At 39.3% G+C, this 10,512-nt stretch overlaps 2 pseudogenes; both read right to left on the bottom strand.

The window, feature by feature from the left end:
- Positions 1–3,969: 3,969 nt before the first annotated feature.
- LOC149222241 (sphingosine-1-phosphate lyase pseudogene) lies at positions 3,970–8,771 on the bottom strand (annotated as a pseudogene).
- A 200-nt stretch (positions 8,772–8,971) lies between these two features.
- Positions 8,972–10,512, bottom strand: part of LOC149222240 (sphingosine-1-phosphate lyase pseudogene) — a 34,819-nt pseudogene continuing 33,278 nt past the window's right edge.

Here is a 10,512-nt window from a genome sequence, read left to right as displayed (position 1 = left end):
ATTTTTGAGCTCTCTATCTATTCTCTCTCACACACTCTTGGGCACTTAGAGTTTTTTTGGATCACTTCAACAATGGATTAAGAAAGGAAAAGAAGGCAAAGGAAAGAGAACATCAAGAAAGGAAGAGTAGGATCAGTCAACTACAACGAGATTATTTGTAGGTATCAATTTGCATATGTGATTTTCTTGCTATATTTGGCTTGCATGGTACATGCATGTGTGTATTTGGTCCTCTTACTATCATTGGCATGGTTTTTTCCAGGTGTGACAATGTTCTTCAACATTGCCTTGCCATTTCCAAATAGTCATGATGTGATGGGTTCTCATGTTTTGGTTGAGATGGATTGATGAATGGATTCAAAATTGGGTGAGGTGGTATCTGAAAGAAAGAAAACAAGGCCTAGTGATCCCTGAATCAGAGTATCAATTGTGGTAAAGACTTGTCCTAGTAACCCTTGAACCAAACTATGGGTTGCAGTAAAGCCATATTTTGTGTTACCTTGGTGGGCCTAGGAATCCTCAATCGACGAATGGTATGGTATACGATAAATTTTAGAGGTGGGTTCCCTCGATCAAGCCTAGGAATACTTGACAAGTGAATGGCAGGATATATGGTGAATCCTAGAGGATGGAGTGTTGATTAGGCCTAGGGATCCTCAACCGTTGTATGGCAATATGTACAGTAAAGCCTAGAGACTATGAGACAGGAAAGTTCCTCATGGTGTAGGTGGATAAATCTTTTGGAATCCATGCTTTTTTATGGCCTAGTGATCCAGTGGGGATTGCAGTAAAGCGTGGTTCTATTAATTAGGGTGAGGTGGTGTAGCCACACAAAGCCCTAGTTGATTTTAGTTATCAGTCCCACATTCATGCATGGAATATGGCACAGGGGGTGATTGGCTGAAAGAAAGATTTGGTTCAGCCAATCTATGGTCGGGTGGTATGTGGAAGTCCCATACCTGGTTGGCTTATGCATTCGTTAATAAGAGTTCTTTCTCCTAGGTATTTCATGTGTGAATGTACTGGTTTATATGTGGATTTTATGGTTGTTGTATCCGTATGATTTATGTTATTTATATGTTGGTTATGAGTGTTTTGTATGATAGTGATGATGTATGGCTCTCATCATGTTTTGATTTGTAAATGAATGAATAATGAATATATGACCTAATAGTGGATAATTTAGCTAACGTGATAAGGAATCAATGCTTCTTAGTGATTCTCAAATAAGTATGAGATCCCTATGCTCAAATATGTTGTTAGACCTGTAGCATGCGTATTTGTGACATGTTTGACGAAATTGTTGTCATGGCTACTAGGGGTCTAGTCAAGTATTGTTCAAGTATTTTCATTAGTATCATTATTTCAATGTTACTTTTCATTTCTAGAAGTTCCATGCAGTTATGGGCACTAGCTTGAGTCCTAGCCTTGAAAAAGTGGCACATAATCCAGGGTCATAGGCTCAGAATTATTTGAAAAATACCCCAGTCACTTCCATGCCCTTGTTGTGAGAGTGATTGGAGCATCCCATCTACATGCATGCCCATGTCATGGGAGAAACTAAGGCTCTAGGTCAATATAATGTTAAGTTTACTCACGGGTTGGTCACCTGGAAAGGTTGGTTGGCTTCTGAAGGTTTTGTAGCATGCGTGGAAGTTCAGTTTGGTTTTATTTTTCCTGTTCCACTTCCTTAATTGTACATGGGGATTTGAATCAGATCATAGTATCCTCTTGTCACATGTTTACCCTATTGGACCAGTCAACTTGGGTAAATGTGAGAGGAGGGTGTTACAAAGTAGTATAAGAGCATGGTTCACCCCTTGGATTGGATGGGCAGTGTGTTGGTGATGCATACATATCGGTTGCATATGTTTTCTTCATGCTTGTAGCCTATGAGCTTGTTTTTTATGCATGGTGTTGGCCATGGTTGCAATTGTGTCACCATGTGAAATTTGATGGTGTGTTGTTGGATGTGTTTATCATGAGTATAAGTTAGTTATGCGCCGATTATGCATGTTAGTGTTTGCATGTATTGTGTATGAATGCATGTCATACATATGTTAATTATGCATACACTCACATGGTTGTAGTTATCATGCATGGGTTCATGAGGTGTGATTAATATGAATATGCATTGATGACTGGACTATGGTTAGTGTTATCACAAAATCAGGTACTGAAGGCTGCCAATCAGCAAGACTCTGTGTAACTGTTTCAAACCAGGCTTTAGACTAAGGCTTAGCCTCCTTAGTCAGAGAGGGCTCTCTCACAGACTATGGATATTGACTAATAACAAGGAAAGATGGCTAACTCTTAAAACACATGAAAAATAAGCTGGCTGGACAAATATCAAAGTGATTCCCATTGGGCTTATGGAGTCTCACACATCTCAGCAAACAAGAAACACTATCCTTTCATAGAAATCAGGGCACTTTACATCTAATGTTCAAACATAACTTACATAAAACACAGTTTGCCAAGGCATACATGAAGTCAGAGCATGACACATGAGTTCTGAGTGATTATGCAGTAACAAAACTGTAAAAGAACACTAAAGAGAATAAACCATCATACATTTGAACCATTAGATCTATTGTGAATCCTGAGAAGAAAAAACAGTCCTTTGCATTACTGAAATCTGCTATACATAAACCAAAATAGTATTGTCTTTTCTCAAAACATCCAACCCTTTGTCTATCTCTGTTTCAGTTATTTATAAAGTGCTTATTCCATCTCATTCGAGCTTCCTCCTCCAGCATGAGGGGAGCTCGATGATTGCCTATGATGACACCTACTAACTTTTAACTAACTAATAATTACAGCTGATTACTAATTGACAGCGCTGGAATCATAAAACAATTAAAATTCTAATTCCACTAAATCTTCTAGACTTCTAAATTAAATAGGAATTAAGCTCCATAACAGCCTTGATCTTCAAACTTTTTCGTTCTCTGACATCTGGAGTTTGGCTGAGATAGCTGTAATGAACCTTTAATGCTCCATGTTTGTTTTCCATGACACATCCTTTCTGTTATCCTGAAACATAGGCCCCTGTTTGTCGGTCTTTGATATGCTGCACAATATTCGAATCCAATGAAGCATGCCTTTTATCTCTGATTACTCAAAATAGAACAGGCTGCCATGTCTTCGATGTGCTGGCCATTTTTCATGTGGGAAGACAACACCTTACAGAAAGATTTGCTGATTTGTCAATCATAATTGATTGGCTTAACCAAAACATGTAGCTACAGCAGTTTCGTAGCGCGCTACGAAACTGCTGTGTAATTTAAAAAAAAACACAGCTTCAACCTAAAATTTGACTGTCTTCAAGTAACAAGGAAGAAGAGATGTATGCCAATTATTGATAATGAAAATAAAACCCTGCCCATGAGGTCCACTAAAGTGTTCACTGCTTGAGAGCTTAATAATCTTTGGAGCTTCAATAGCTGCCTGACATAAGAGGCTAAAACAAAGTTCATTGTCTTGAGTTTTTATCCCTGAACAAGAGATAACTGCCTCAGAAGGTTTATGATCTTCTACTTCAACACCATCATCTGTTAAAATGCCACATTCCGCTGCAATTGCTTTAGCTGTGTTAATATTTGTCACCACTGACCATCCTCACTGTAATACCTGCCATATCATGCTGTGAAGATGCTTTCTCAGATATGACTTCCATTAATTCACTCAGTTCCATGCCAAAGTCAATCAAAGAAACAACAGTACATCTGTTGCAGAAGAAATCAAGCTTTGTCATGCGAATGTTCATCTGAGTGTTTGTTCCATCATAGTGAGGAGAATTGGGCTACCTTGTAACAAATGTGACATTCACAAAATCAGATACATCTTCCTCTTTGGTTTTTTTCCCCTCCTACGGGTAAATTCCAATCAAAAGTTCATATTTGGAACTTGTAAGAGGGGTTCCAAAGTCATGTGATGAATTTTGTTTTGTCGTCGAGGGGAAAGAACTTAAGATGCTTTATTGTCCATATATTCAATCAGCAAATCCTGCACCATCCCTCTGTCTGGCATCTTTCCAGCAGCTCCATATATTGGAGCCATTCCATCTTCAAATGCACTTGGATTTTCTTGCACAATTGTAACTGCTTCTTTCAGATCTTTCAAGAAATCTTCTGCTATAAGGGTATGTTGAAGAGTCAGACATATGTGTATGTTGTTAGGTCTTTGTAAAGCATTTAGATGCCATCCTCGTGTTGACAGAACATCATTCACTTTAAAAATATCGAGCTTATCTGATCCAAATGCAATGACTGTCATGTCTGGTCTTCCCACAATGAATAGTTCTGGAATTTGCTTTATTCCTTCCTGAAAAGTTTTTGATACTTCCATTACTTTTCTCACTGCCTCCAGATATCCTTCCTCCCCAACACTCATCATAGCTGCCCAGGCACCAGCAATAAGACCACCAGGCCTGCTTCCAACAATAGTTGGTGAAACATAAAGACCTCCTGACCACTCCGTTACAGCCACAAATTGTTGCTTTCTGATTTCATGATTGCGATACAGCACAACACTTGTGTCCTTTGGCCCTAGGCCATACTTGTGAGTATCCACTGATATTGAAGTTACTCCTTGAACAGTGAAATCAAAAGGTGGAATTGGATACCCTAATTTGCGAGCAAAAGGAAGCACAAAACCTCTAAGGCAGAGATCAACGTGAAAGCAAATACCCCAGCGCAAGACCAAGTTTCCAAGTTCTTCGATGGGATTAATGATACCATGAGGAAAATCTCGTGCTAAGCCAACAATCATAACCATATTCTTGTTCAAATAACGCTGGATTGCTTTTACATCTGCTTGGAAATCTTCATTTACCGGTACACGCCATAGCTTGATTTTAAGGTATTGGGCCGCTTTATCATATGCAGAATGGGCAGATTTATGGAATTATCATTTCTGGTTTCATAATTCCCTTCTTGACTTTCATATAATCCCGTGAAGACTTTACTGCAAGTATAATACTTTTTGTGCCTCCCGAAGACATATTACCACAAACTTGTCCTCCAGATGCTTTTTCTCTACTACCAAACATGCTTGTTGTCATTGCTACCACCTCACTCTCCAATCGTGCCATACTTGGGAAAACACTCAAATGCAGCGGGTTGGTGTGAGAAAACATGGAATATGCTTCATTTATCAGTGAAAAATGTCCTTCGGATTCACTCCCACCAATATACACTGTACCAGAGCATCTTCCTTGCCATCGCACATCTTTTGACTTCTCAAATTTCAACCTTTCTATGACTCCTATACCAAGACCAGCCCTTGGAAGCTCAGTTTGCCAATTCTCTCGTCCAGATTTAACACTAGGCTGCATCTTGTCAACAACCTTTCCCTTCTCCCGTTCGATGTGGGTCGGAGAGCATGGCCTCCATTAATTTCCCGAGGAAGCCTGTAACGAAGTAGTTGTTCCTCAGAGGTTATCGTTGCAGTGATTTTCATCCTTATTGCATTTGCACCTTCTGTAGACACCTTGAACAAAACCCTCCACACCAGATGATCTGGCATCTTCAAGTGGCTTTGTTACAATACTTGTAACTCCGTGAAATAGTCCTTTGCAAAAGCCCCTTTGATGCCAACAGAGCCTGCACGTGTCAAGACTGACATGTAAGACCTTACACATGCTATTCCCGTAAAATTCTTGCAGAAAATATGACGGCTGGGGTGAGATGTGCTATGGATCAGCACGAATTCCCCATTTCGTAGCGCAGTTAGTGCAAACTCAGTTTTTTCCGCTACGAAATCACCTAAACCGAGCTGCACTGCGAAACTGATAGAAAGGATTTATGTGCCTTTGACAAACAACCGAACTGATGTGAAAAATTTAAAAAAAAAAAATCTTGAGTGATAACAGTGGCTCCACTTGGGATAGTGTGCTCCTGCAGTACACTAAGAACATGCAGATCCAGTGCCTTATTCATTTATGACAAACAAAAATTTGCTTGACAAGCATGACTGTAGGAGAAAGAAAACTACTTCTACTGAAAAATGCTCAGTTGACCTTGAGCTTATTTGCATTTACCTACCTACCTACCCTAACAATTTCAACTTCTTTCTGCTCAATCAATATGAAATTTCCAATGTAGCCAATCCTCTGTTTTATCTGATATTTGAGTTTTTTGACTGCATCGGAGTTCAGAGCCACAATGAAATTGTGATGACCACTGCCACTGAAATTGCCTCTGATCTTTATAGGAAAACTAAAACACTGGAGAGTAAAACTCTTCCATGTAGTCAGCTATAGGATCCCAGAATACATGATCAGCTTGATTTTTCTTGTAACTTTCCGGCTGTGCAAACTGATCTTCAACAACAGTGTTCAGTTCCTCAATCGTGAAAGAGAAAGGAACCAGCATTCTCTCCTTGCGTTCTGCCATAGAAAACTTCTGAAAATAATGATCATGATTATGAAAACTGTATGCCTGAATTTGACCTTCTAAACCTTCAATTTCTTTTTTAATGTCCTCAGCAACTTCATCCAAAAATCTCATCTTATCCTCTGCTTTACAGTCAAATGACTTTAGATACGAGGACAAGGACAAAGAAAAATTTTCACCTATTTCTTCATTAATATGATCATCATTCCATTGTTTGAGACCATCAACTGAAGGAGAGTTTGCCACCACCTCTGACCTATCTATCCATTCCTCCAAAAACATAAGCCATAAGTCTTGAAATGACTTAACGGATTTGATAGGAAAACTTTCAATCCATTGTTTGCATTTCCCTCGAAGTGAATCATAAAATAACATAATGAAAACATCCTCATGTTTAACTCTAAGAAGCTCAGCAAAATGACAGAAATCTGAGATATGCTTCAGAGTTAAACTCAAATCTTCTCCATTAAATTTGGGACCATTCCTTAGAAAATATGCATCCTTGGGAAAATGATTTGGGAAACCATGAATTCCTGAAAAATCTATGCATGCATACCTTGAACTAAGAATGGTAGCTTCTGGGTCCTTCATAACTCCAGTGGAATCACCATGAACCTATGAATTTCGACTTCTTCAACAATGGAGTCGCCAAGGTAATTTTGCAGCCTCAAAAACCTTCTGAGCTCCTGCTACCTTCAGAAGTTCAGCTTCATAATTTCGGGAAAGAATAATCTTCAGGCTCCCGGCAGACGCACCAAAATGTTATCACAAAATCAGGTACTGAAGGCTTCCAATCAGCAAGACTCTGTGTAACTGTTTCAAACCAGGCTTTAGACTAAGGCTTAGCCTCCTTAGTCAGAGAGGGCTCTCTCACAGACTATGGATATTGACTAATAACAAGGAAAGATGGCTAACTCTTAAAACACATGAAAAATAAGCTGGCTGGACAAATATCAAAGTGATTCCCATTGGGCTTATGGAGTCTCACACATCTCAGCAAACAAGAAACACTATCCTTTCATAGAAATCAGGGCACTTTACATCTAATGTTCAAACATAACTTACATAAAACACAGTTTGCCAAGGCATACAGGAAGTCAGAGCATGACACATGAGTTCTGAGTGATTATGCAGTAACAAAACTGTAAAAGAACACTAAAGAGAATAAACCATCATACATTTGAACCATTAGATCTATTGTGAATCCTGAGAAGAAACAACGGTCCTTTGCATTACTGAAATCTGCTATACATAAACCAAAATAGTATTGTCTTTTCTCAAAACATCCAACCCTTTGTCTATCTCTGTTTCAGTTATTTATAAAGTGCTTATTCTATCTCATTCGAGCTTCCTCCTCCAGCATGAGGGGAGCTCGATGATTGCCTATGATGACACCTACTAACTTTTAACTAACTAATAATTACAGCTGATTACTAATTGACAGCGCTGGAATCATAAAACAATTAAAATTCTAATTCCACTAAATCTTCTAGACTTCTAAATTAAATAGGACTTAAGCTCCATAATATCCTTGATCTTCAAACTTTTTCGTTCTCTGACATCTGGAGTTTGGCTGAGATAGTTGTAATGAACCTTTAATGCTCCATGTTTGTTTTCCATGACACATCCTTTCTGTTATCCTGAAACATAGGCCCCTGTTTGTCGGTCTTTGATATGCTGCACAATATTCGAATCCAATGAAGCATGCCTTTTATCTCTGGTTACTCAAAATAGAACAGGCTGCCATGTCTTCGATGTGCTGGCCATTTTTCATGTGGGAAGACAACACCTTACAGAAAGATTTGCTGATTTGTCAATCATAATTGATTGGCTTAACCAAAACATGTAGCTACAGCAGTTTCGTAGCGCGCTACGAAACTGTTGTGTAATTTAAAAAAAAACACAGCTTCAACCTAAAATTTGACTGTCTTCAAGTAACAAGGAAGAAGAGATGTATGCCAATTATTGATAATGAAAATAAAACCCTCCCCATGAGGTCCACCAAAGTGTTCACTGCTTGAGAGCTTAATAATCTTTGGAGCTTCAATAGCTGCCTGACATAAGAGGCTAAAACAAAGTTCATTGTCTTGAGTTTTTATCCCTGAACAAGAGATAACTGCCTCAGAAGGTTTATGATCTTCTACTTCAACACCATCATCTGTTAAAATGCCACATTCCGCTGCAATTGCTTTAGCTGTGTTAATATTTGTCACCACTGACCATCCTCACTGTAATACCTGCCATATCATGCTGTGAAGATGCTTTCTCAGATATGACTTCCATTAATTCACTCAGTTCCATGCCAAAGTCAATCAAAGAAACAACAGTACATCTGTTGCAGAAGAAATCAAGCTTTGTCATGCGAATGTTCATTTGAGTGTCTGTTCCATCATAGTGAGGAGAATTGGGCTACCTTGTAACAAATGTGACATTCACAAAATCAGATACATCTTCCTCTTTGGTTTTTTTCCCCTCCTACGGGTAAATTCCAATCAAAAGTTCATATTTGGAACTTGTAAGAGGGGTTCCAAAGTCATGTGATGAATTTTGTTTTGGTGTCGAGGGGAAAGAACTTAAGATGCTTTACTGTCCATATATTCAATCAGCAAATCCTGCACCATCCCTCTGTCTGGCATCTTTCCAGCAGCTCCATATATTGGAGCCATTCCATCTTCAAATGCACTTGGATTTTCTTGCACAGTTGTAACTGCTTCTTTCAGATCTTTCAAGAAATCTTCTGCTATAAGGGTATGCTGAAGAGTCAGACATATGTGTATGCTGTTAGGTCTTTGTAAAGCATTTAGATGCCATCCTCGTGTTGACAGAACATCATTCACTTTAAAAATATCGAGCTTATCTGATCCAAATGCAATGACTGTCATGTCTGGTCTTCCCACAATGAATAGTTCTGGAATTTGCTTTATTCCTTCCTGAAAAGTTTTTGATACTTCCATTACTTTTCTCACTGCCTCCAGATATCCTTCCTCCCCAACACTCATCATAGTTTCCCAGGCACCAGCAATAAGACCACCAGGCCTGCTTCCAACAATAGTTGGTGAAACATAAAGACCTCCTGACCACTCCGTTACAGCCACAAATTGTTGCTTTCTGATTTCATGATTGCGATACAGCACAACACTTGTGCCCTTTGGCCCTAGGCCATACTTGTGAGTATCCACTGATATTGAAGTTACTCCTTGAACAGTGAAATCAAAAGGTGGAATTGGATACCCTAATTTGCAAGCAAAAGGAAGCACAAAACCTCCAAGGCAGAGATCAACGTGAAAGCAAATACCCCAGCGCAAGACCAAGTTTCCAAGTTCTTCGATGGGATCAATGATACCATGAGGAAAATCTCGTGCTGAGCCAACAATCATAACTGTATTCTTGTTCAAATAACGCTGGATTGCTTTTACATCTGCTTGGAAATATTCATTTACCGGTACACGCCATAGCTTGATTTTAAGGTATTGGGCCGCTTTATCATATGCAGAATGGGAAGATTTCTGGAATTATCATTTCTGGTTTCATAAATCCCTTCTTGACTTTCATATAATCCCGTGAAGACTTTACTGCAAGTATAATACTTTCTGTGCCTCCCGAAGACATATTACCACAAACTTGTCCTCCAGATGCTTTTTCTCTACTACCAAACATGCTTGCTGTCATTGCTACCACCTCACTCTCCAATCGTGCCATACTTGGGAAAACGCTCAAATGCAGCGGGTTGGTGTGAGAAAACATGGAATATGCTTCATTTATCAGTGAAAAATGTCCTTCGGATTCACTCCCACCAATATACACTGTACCAGAGCATCTTCCTTGCCATCGCACATCTTTTGACTTCTTAAATTTCAACCTTTCTATGACTCCTATACCAAGACCAGCCCTTGGAAGCTCAGTTTGCCAATTCTCTCGTCCAGATTTAACACTAGACTGCATCTTGTCAACAACCTTTCCCTTCTCCCGTTCGATGTGGGTCGGAGAGCATGGCCTACATTAATTTCCCGAGGAAGCCTGTAACGAAGTAGTTGTTCCTCAGAGGTTATCGTTGCAGTGATTTTCATCCTTATTGCATTTGCACCTTCTGTAGACACCTTGAACAAAACCCTCC

This window comes from Pinus tabuliformis, chromosome Q, assembly GCF_031772625.1.
Source record: "Pinus tabuliformis cultivar Carrire ecotype Pingquan chromosome Q, CPIR1, whole genome shotgun sequence".
Taxonomy (NCBI): Eukaryota; Viridiplantae; Streptophyta; class Pinopsida; order Pinales; family Pinaceae; genus Pinus; species Pinus tabuliformis.
The sequence above is the reverse complement of the archived record's forward strand: the minus strand, read 5'-3'. Positions and strand labels throughout refer to the sequence as shown.